The sequence below is a fragment of the Gossypium arboreum genome, chromosome 11 (genome assembly GCF_025698485.1).
Source record: "Gossypium arboreum isolate Shixiya-1 chromosome 11, ASM2569848v2, whole genome shotgun sequence".
NCBI classification, from domain to species: domain Eukaryota; kingdom Viridiplantae; phylum Streptophyta; class Magnoliopsida; order Malvales; family Malvaceae; genus Gossypium; species Gossypium arboreum.
The window spans coordinates 94228811-94236049 of NC_069080.1; the positions used below are offsets into that span (position 1 = coordinate 94228811).

Below are 7239 nucleotides of genomic sequence, written 5' to 3' on the forward strand. Positions count from 1 at the left end.
GGCCTCCAATCAATATTTTGCCACATTAGGAGCCATGCCAGCCACGCCCTTAAAGATCTCAGCCCCGTTCAAACGAAGTCGCTCCAGAATGGACCCCCAAATTTTGCTGCCATTATTGGGCCCAGCGACCCTTTTCAAAATTCTCAGCATTGCCTGCGACAATGCATCTTCCCCCGCGGCTTGATCATACGGTCCATTCCCAGCCACAGGTGAGGCCAGAGCCTCTTCTACTCCAACATTGGGCACATAGCCCGATGCTGATGATTTAGCCCTAAAACTTCTGCGGCCTAGGCCACGGCCCCTTGCACCTTTTCTAGCACTCATCGTCGATTCGCGTATTATCTGGATTAGAAATTTTATAAAGTCTTAGTTAGTTTCAATAATTAACCCGATGTTTTATGGAAGTAATTAAAGAGAACATTATTTTCGAAAATCTTCTACAGTTTCAAGTTCCTATGGGCTTTGGTTCTATTCTAACAAAATCATCTAGAGTAGCCCTATAATTGTTTACTGTATAATAATTTAAACAAATTTAACAGTAAAAGTACTTACTTGGTTCGATGTGCCACTCAGCAAGACTTCCCTTTTTCCAATTTTTTTTTAAAGCACAAAAAGAAATTAAGTAACAAGGCCCACTTCACAGCCCGAGTTTTGCAACCTGAGCTCTGATACCACTAAACGAAACACCCCAAACTCGGCCCAGACGTTATGGCTGAATCCGGCGTGTTACATTAAAGTATTTTAGTGAAAACTGTGTTTTCATTGAAAACCCTTCTTAAAAAAACCCTAATTAACTAAAAAAAAACCTTTCAGTTACGAAAGCCTTGTTTAAATCATTTGATATTTAAAAAAAAAATTAGTTGTGGAAACGTAGAAAACATACTATAATTTAAGAAATCTATGTTCAAATTCTCGTAATTACAATGAAAATAATAATAATAATTCAAGTAGTAATTGAAAACCTTATTACAATCTGGTCTGAACACACTTAAAAAGAAATAAAAACTTAAATGCTTAAAAACCCAAGTCTGAATTATCTTGCTAGCCGGCCAACCAGAGTCCCTCTAAACATCGAACCTTCTACTGAACATCACCTGGAAAAAAAATAAAAGAGGGGGTGAGTTTTTCCAAACTCAGTGTGTACAACCCTTGGCAAAAACAAGCATTCAAAAAAAACATCATTCATCAATCATGCAATGCAATCCCATCCAAATTATCCATCCACTACACACCAGCTCCGTCCCGCGTCACACCATGTGAGGATATGAATATTGACCCACCCAGCCCACACACCATGGTAGCCCGGTTGCAGAACTACCTTCATTTACATATTGGGCTTTAAAAGCCGTCGTTGAATCCACGATTGTCAAGCAACCATGCGATCCTCATATATTTCCTACGTTCCATAATTCCCACCCATATGCAACCTAAACAGAATATAATATGTATGCATGTCACATCCATAAAACTTACATTTTACACCTAGGGGTATTTTGGTCATTTTTGCCCTTAGGGCATTTCTATAATTTTTCCATAATTACGGTTTTCACTTACCTTAGCCCGTTAACGAGTCCCCTGAGCTAAGTTGAACGAACACTATGCACTAGGTAGGATTCCAGAGAAGAGGAGGTGAGTCATTAAGACCGCTTAAGTACCAAGCTCTCCCTAGATCCAATCCTAGGCATGCATATACCCGTTGCCGCACCTTAACCCTTTGACTTATCCACGGTCGCAATATATTAATTAAGTCTTATGTGGATATCTTATACTAGGCCCAAAACTCCTTACAAAGCCCAAACAATTTCACATACCTGTATCTGGCCCATTAAGCCCAATCATATTCATATGGCCCATTAGGCCTAAATCACCTGTATATGGCCCATTAGGCCCAAATCACATTTATATTGCCCGTTAGGCCCAGTGACATTCATAATCATGCTCACATACAAGTTTCTATCACTTAGCATCAACATTTAGTTTTTGCCTATTATGGGCCCAACAGCCCACCGGGCCCATTTAACCCATTCAGGCCCATATGGTCAAATCACAACCCAGGTCCACGGAATCGCCCGTGGGCCTTAATCACCCTATCATTCTCGCCCTTACGAGTGTTCGTGCACTAGAAGACTACCGTAGCCAAACTTTTGGCTTTTCGGCATTTCGGCTTTTTGGCATTTCGGCTTTTGCGGATACATAATGTGGGTGCAGTGTATGTACACACCTGCTAAGCAATCGTGATGCGATCTCCTTAGCCCAAACCTACAATCGATATCACTCAAAGATTAATCACATGTACTTATCGATTACTTTACCAAAAGCTGGAATCTCACCTTAACCTTACTGAACGCCAAGCCTTTACTAGCTTTTACTTTGATTACTAAACACGCGTATTTCTCAAATCTGAAGAGCAAATCTGCAGGAATCCAAAACTTAGATCTGACACTAATTCCCTACCAAAGTCGATTAGAAAGAAGTGAGGGACCGAATACTCGATACTTATCAAAACCGATTGGGAGAGTGAACACTTACACTAGAATCGATTGGGTGGAAAGAGTAGTGGCAGCACCAAGGGTATTTGATAAACACCAAATTATACAAATTTTTACCCCAAATACTTAACAGATTTACAGATGTTTACTACTAGATTTGTGGATTTTGGTGCTCTTAATCCGGTTATTTCATGTTTTGTACTCAGAAGAGCACTAAAAGTCAAAAGGAGCCAAAAACGAGTTAAAAAGGGACAAAATGGACCAAATCGAGAAGATCACACGGCCTAAGCCTTGCCACACGAGCATCTCACACGCCTGTGGCCTTCGGGGGTGTCGACCATGGTTTTCACGATTCACACTGCCTGGCCATTAGCCCACACGGCCGTGTGCAATTCAACGGATCGAATACAGCCTGGTAAACACGTCATACGGCCATGGTACACGGGCGTGTCCCTTTTCCAAAGAGTTGTATTTTACACGGAAAAGGATACTTAAGGTGGAAGAAAGCCAATCCAAAGCCTATATAAACACCCTAAGTATGACCTAGAAAGGGGCCGCTCTTTCTAGAACTTTTCTACAATACAGAACCACACGCCAGGAATTACTTGAAGGAAGCCAGACGATCCATCTCAAAAGCCGGAGCTACTCCAAGACTGAAGATCTCTCTCAGAATTCCTTCAAGGGTTTTAGAGTTTTCTTTATGTTTTGCTATTTTCATACTTTTGAGATGTACTCTTATTTTATTATGAACTAAACCCCTTAGATACCTAAGGGGGATAAAACCTATGATAGAACTTGTTATTATTATCTGAACTGTATGATAAATACTTGATTTGTTCTTAATGCTTGATTTAATATTCCGGGTATTAATTCATGATCTGATGTGCTTATGCAGAGGAGGAATAAACCCTGCATAAGAGTAGATTGGCATAATTAAGCCGAGTTGATCGGGCGCCTAGAAATAGGGTTACAAAATTTTGCCAGATTAGGGTGAAGCCTAATATGGGAGTCCATAGATCAGTTAATGCAACCCTAGAGTGTTAATTAGAGAAAAGTCTCGGTTATTCAATCTAGGGGTTAGACATTATTAGTCTTGAATAGGGATAATAACATAGGTTAGGGAGTCTCACGGATCAAGTCAAGTGAATAAATCGTCCGGTTCAGAGTCAGATAACAAGTAAAATCTAGGTGGATTCCTCCTTGGGTGTTGTCTTTATCAATTGCTTTTCTTCAAGTCTTTTTCCAAACTTTCTCTTTGCTTTGATTAAATTAGTTAATTAGTTTAAATAATTAGTTTTATAAACAAACCTTTTTATTTCTAGGTTAGATAATAAAAAGATAGTTATTACTAGTACTTTTGGTTCCCTTGGGTACGATATCCCGGTCTTGCCATTACTATACTATTGTTCGATAGGTGCAGTTGTCTTTTCCTCGTGATAATAGTTAGTCTAGGTTTGATCTTCATTATAAATATTTATTACTTGTTACGAATCACGCGATCAAGTTTTTGGCACCGTTGGGGAACTGAAATATTAGGAACACTAAATTTTTATTACTTTAGCCATTATTTTTCTTGCAAATTTTATTTTATTATTTTATTATTTATTAATTTACTTTTCTCTTTCTCTCGGCAGGTTTTTATAGTTTATAACTAGAAGAAACCCGTCGGGACCATTACTTTTTGACGAAGTAATCGATCGCACAGTTCGCAGAAATCAAAGAGAGATAAGGCGCAGCTTACGATACACGGAGAATGAGCAAGAAGACGAAATTCAACCCCCAACCGAAGAGATGGCTGAAAACCAAAAAAATTAGCTACCTCCTGCAATTGCTGCTAATCAAAATCCTGCTCCACGTACTATGTATGACTATGCTAAACCCTCTTTAACAAGAACTGAATCTAGTATAGTTAGACCTGCTATTGCTGCGAATAATTTCAAACTAAAATCTAACACAATTCAGATGAAATAGCAGTTTGTTCAGTTTGATGGTTTACAGGATGAAGACCCCAACGCTCACTTAGCAAATTTCCTGGAATTTTGCGATACATTCAAAATCAATGGCATTTCTGATGATGCCATTCGTCTTCAGTTATTTCCCTTTTCACTAAAAAACAAAGCTAAACAGTGGCTGAACTCATTACCATGAAGGTCTATCACTACTTGGGAACAAATGACCGAGAAATTTTTACTAAAATATTTTCCACCGGCTAAAACGGCTAAATTACGTAATGATATCTCTTCTTTTATGCAGATGGATTTAGAAATACTTTACGATGCATGGGAGAGATACAAAGACTTACTGCGAAGGTGCCCTCACCATGGGTTACCGCTTTGGCTGCAAGTTCAAACATTCCACAATGGCCTGAATCCCACGACAAGAAAAATGATTGACGCAGCTGCTGGCGAAACCATCAACAATAAAACACCAGAAGATGCCTATGAATTTATAAAGGAGATGTCACTGAATAACTATCAGTGGCAAGTTATGAGGACAAAGCCAACAAAAACAGTCGGCGTCTATAACATCGATTCAGTCACCATGCTCTCAAATCAGGTAGAATTTCTCAATAAAAAGATTGATAGTTTTCTTGGTTCTAAGCAGGTATATCCAGTATTGAGGTATGACTCAAGCGGAGGAGGTGTGCATATAGAATATCAATCCTTCAATCCCACAACCGAAGAGGAACAAGTCAACTATATGGGTAATAATAACTTTAGATCTCAAAATAACCCATACAGTAATACTTATAATGCAGGTTGGAGGAACCACCCAAATTTTTCCTGGGGTGGTCAAGGAAATCAAAAGCCACAAAATGCTCAAGGCTTTCAACAGCCACCTTATCAACAAGAGAAGAGACCAAACCTTGAAGAGATGCTTTCTAAATTTATCTCGGTGTCAGAAACCCATTTCCAAAATACTGAGACAGCACTTAAGAATCAACAAGCATCGATCCAAGGACTCGAAACTCATATAGGCTAGCTATCTAAACTAATCTTTGAACGACCACAAGGTAGCCTACCAAGTAATACTGAACTTAATCTAAGGGAACACCTCAATGCAATTAGTACTCAAGATAAGGAAGGATTCATTGCACCTGAGCCAGAATTACTGTAACACCCCTATCCGTGTCCGTCACCGGAATAGGTAAAGGGGCATTACCGGACTTGAAACTCATATCAGAACAGTAAATTTTTTTGTTTTTTTTTTTTTGAAATAAGGAGCATTCCTTTGGGTAAATACTAAAGACAGCTAGGAATACAATTTAAACTTCTATGAGTACACATTTAAAAGATGCCATTTTCGCATGGCTTATATACATTAACCAAAATATTCTTCGGCCACTGGTCTATTCTTTACATGCCATAAAATAATTCAAAACGTAACAGTAACAAGCAGTGGATAATGATAGTGTGACTAATTGCTGACAATCCCCAAGTCTGTAGCTTCCAAATGAGATCTATAAAACAGAGGAAACAAAGTAAACGGAGTAAGCATTACAATGCTTAGTAAGTTTTAAGCAGTGTCAACAGATAACAATCACATTATAACATAGTTGTTCGTATTTTTATTTCACTCTTCCTTCGGGCATACCATCCCTCTACCGAATATGCACATCTCATCATATACAGTAGACAGATAAACTTTCATATGAAAGTGAGCTCATGTGACATAGATATATTGTATAATTTCACATAACCTCTCACGCCGATCCGATGTCACATAGTCATAGGAATAGTCTCATAGATTGCTCACGTATGCATCACATAACTATCTTATGATTTAGTTCAAATCAAGCTCACATATAAACTTGGAGTACATACCTGTTTATCCTTTCGCATTGAATAAATTTATAAGTAATTCTTATTGCGAAGTCTTATAGCTTTAAACTCTACTCGGATTATCGGCGGGACCTTTAGCTCAGATGAAATCTCCACACGAAGTCAGCGGGTCTTAACCCAGACATAGTCACCACATATGGTCATCTGGTCTTTAATCCCAGGTTTACATCATAGAGTTTCATGCATATTTATTCACATGTTACAACATTCACATCGACTATCATATTTTTAATTCATTTACCTTATCAAATATCTAATAAAACACACCCTCCACCGTTTGTCATTTGGCCACAATATATATATATACACATCTCATACATATCTCACATTAGCCATTTGGCTTTACCACATATCCATCTCACACACGTTTCGCATTAGCCATTCGGCTTTACCTCATATCTATCTCATACACATTTCACATTAGCCATTCGGCCTTACCACATATATACATGTTCACATTCATCACATTGGCCATTCGGCCTTATCTCATATATGCATGTTCACATTCATCACATTGGCCATTCAGCCTTATCACACATACGCATGTTCACATTCATCACATTGGCCATTCGGCCTTATCACACATACGCATGTTCACATTCATCACATTGGCCATTCGGCCTTATCACACATATACATGTTCACATTCATCACATTGGCCATTCGGCCTTATCTCATATATGCATGTTCACATTCATCACATTGGCCATTCGGCCTTATCACACATACGCATGTTCACATTCATCACATTGGCCATTCGGCCTTATCACTTATATATACTGAGTTCACATTCATCACATTTGCCATTCGGCCTTATCTCATATATACACATTCACATTCATCACATAAAATCCTAAATCAAAATATAAATTTTCATGTATTCACATCACAATTATCCAAATATACTT

At 38.5% G+C, this 7239-nt stretch overlaps 1 non-coding gene across 1 annotated transcript; it reads right to left on the minus strand.

Annotated features, from left to right (window-relative positions):
- Window positions 1-4709: 4709 nt before the first annotated feature.
- Window positions 4710-4816, minus strand: LOC128284991 (small nucleolar RNA R71). Its single transcript, XR_008275407.1, has one exon. It is a non-coding gene; the product is annotated as a small nucleolar RNA R71 (small nucleolar RNA).
- Between the last annotated feature and the right edge of the window lie 2423 nt (window positions 4817-7239).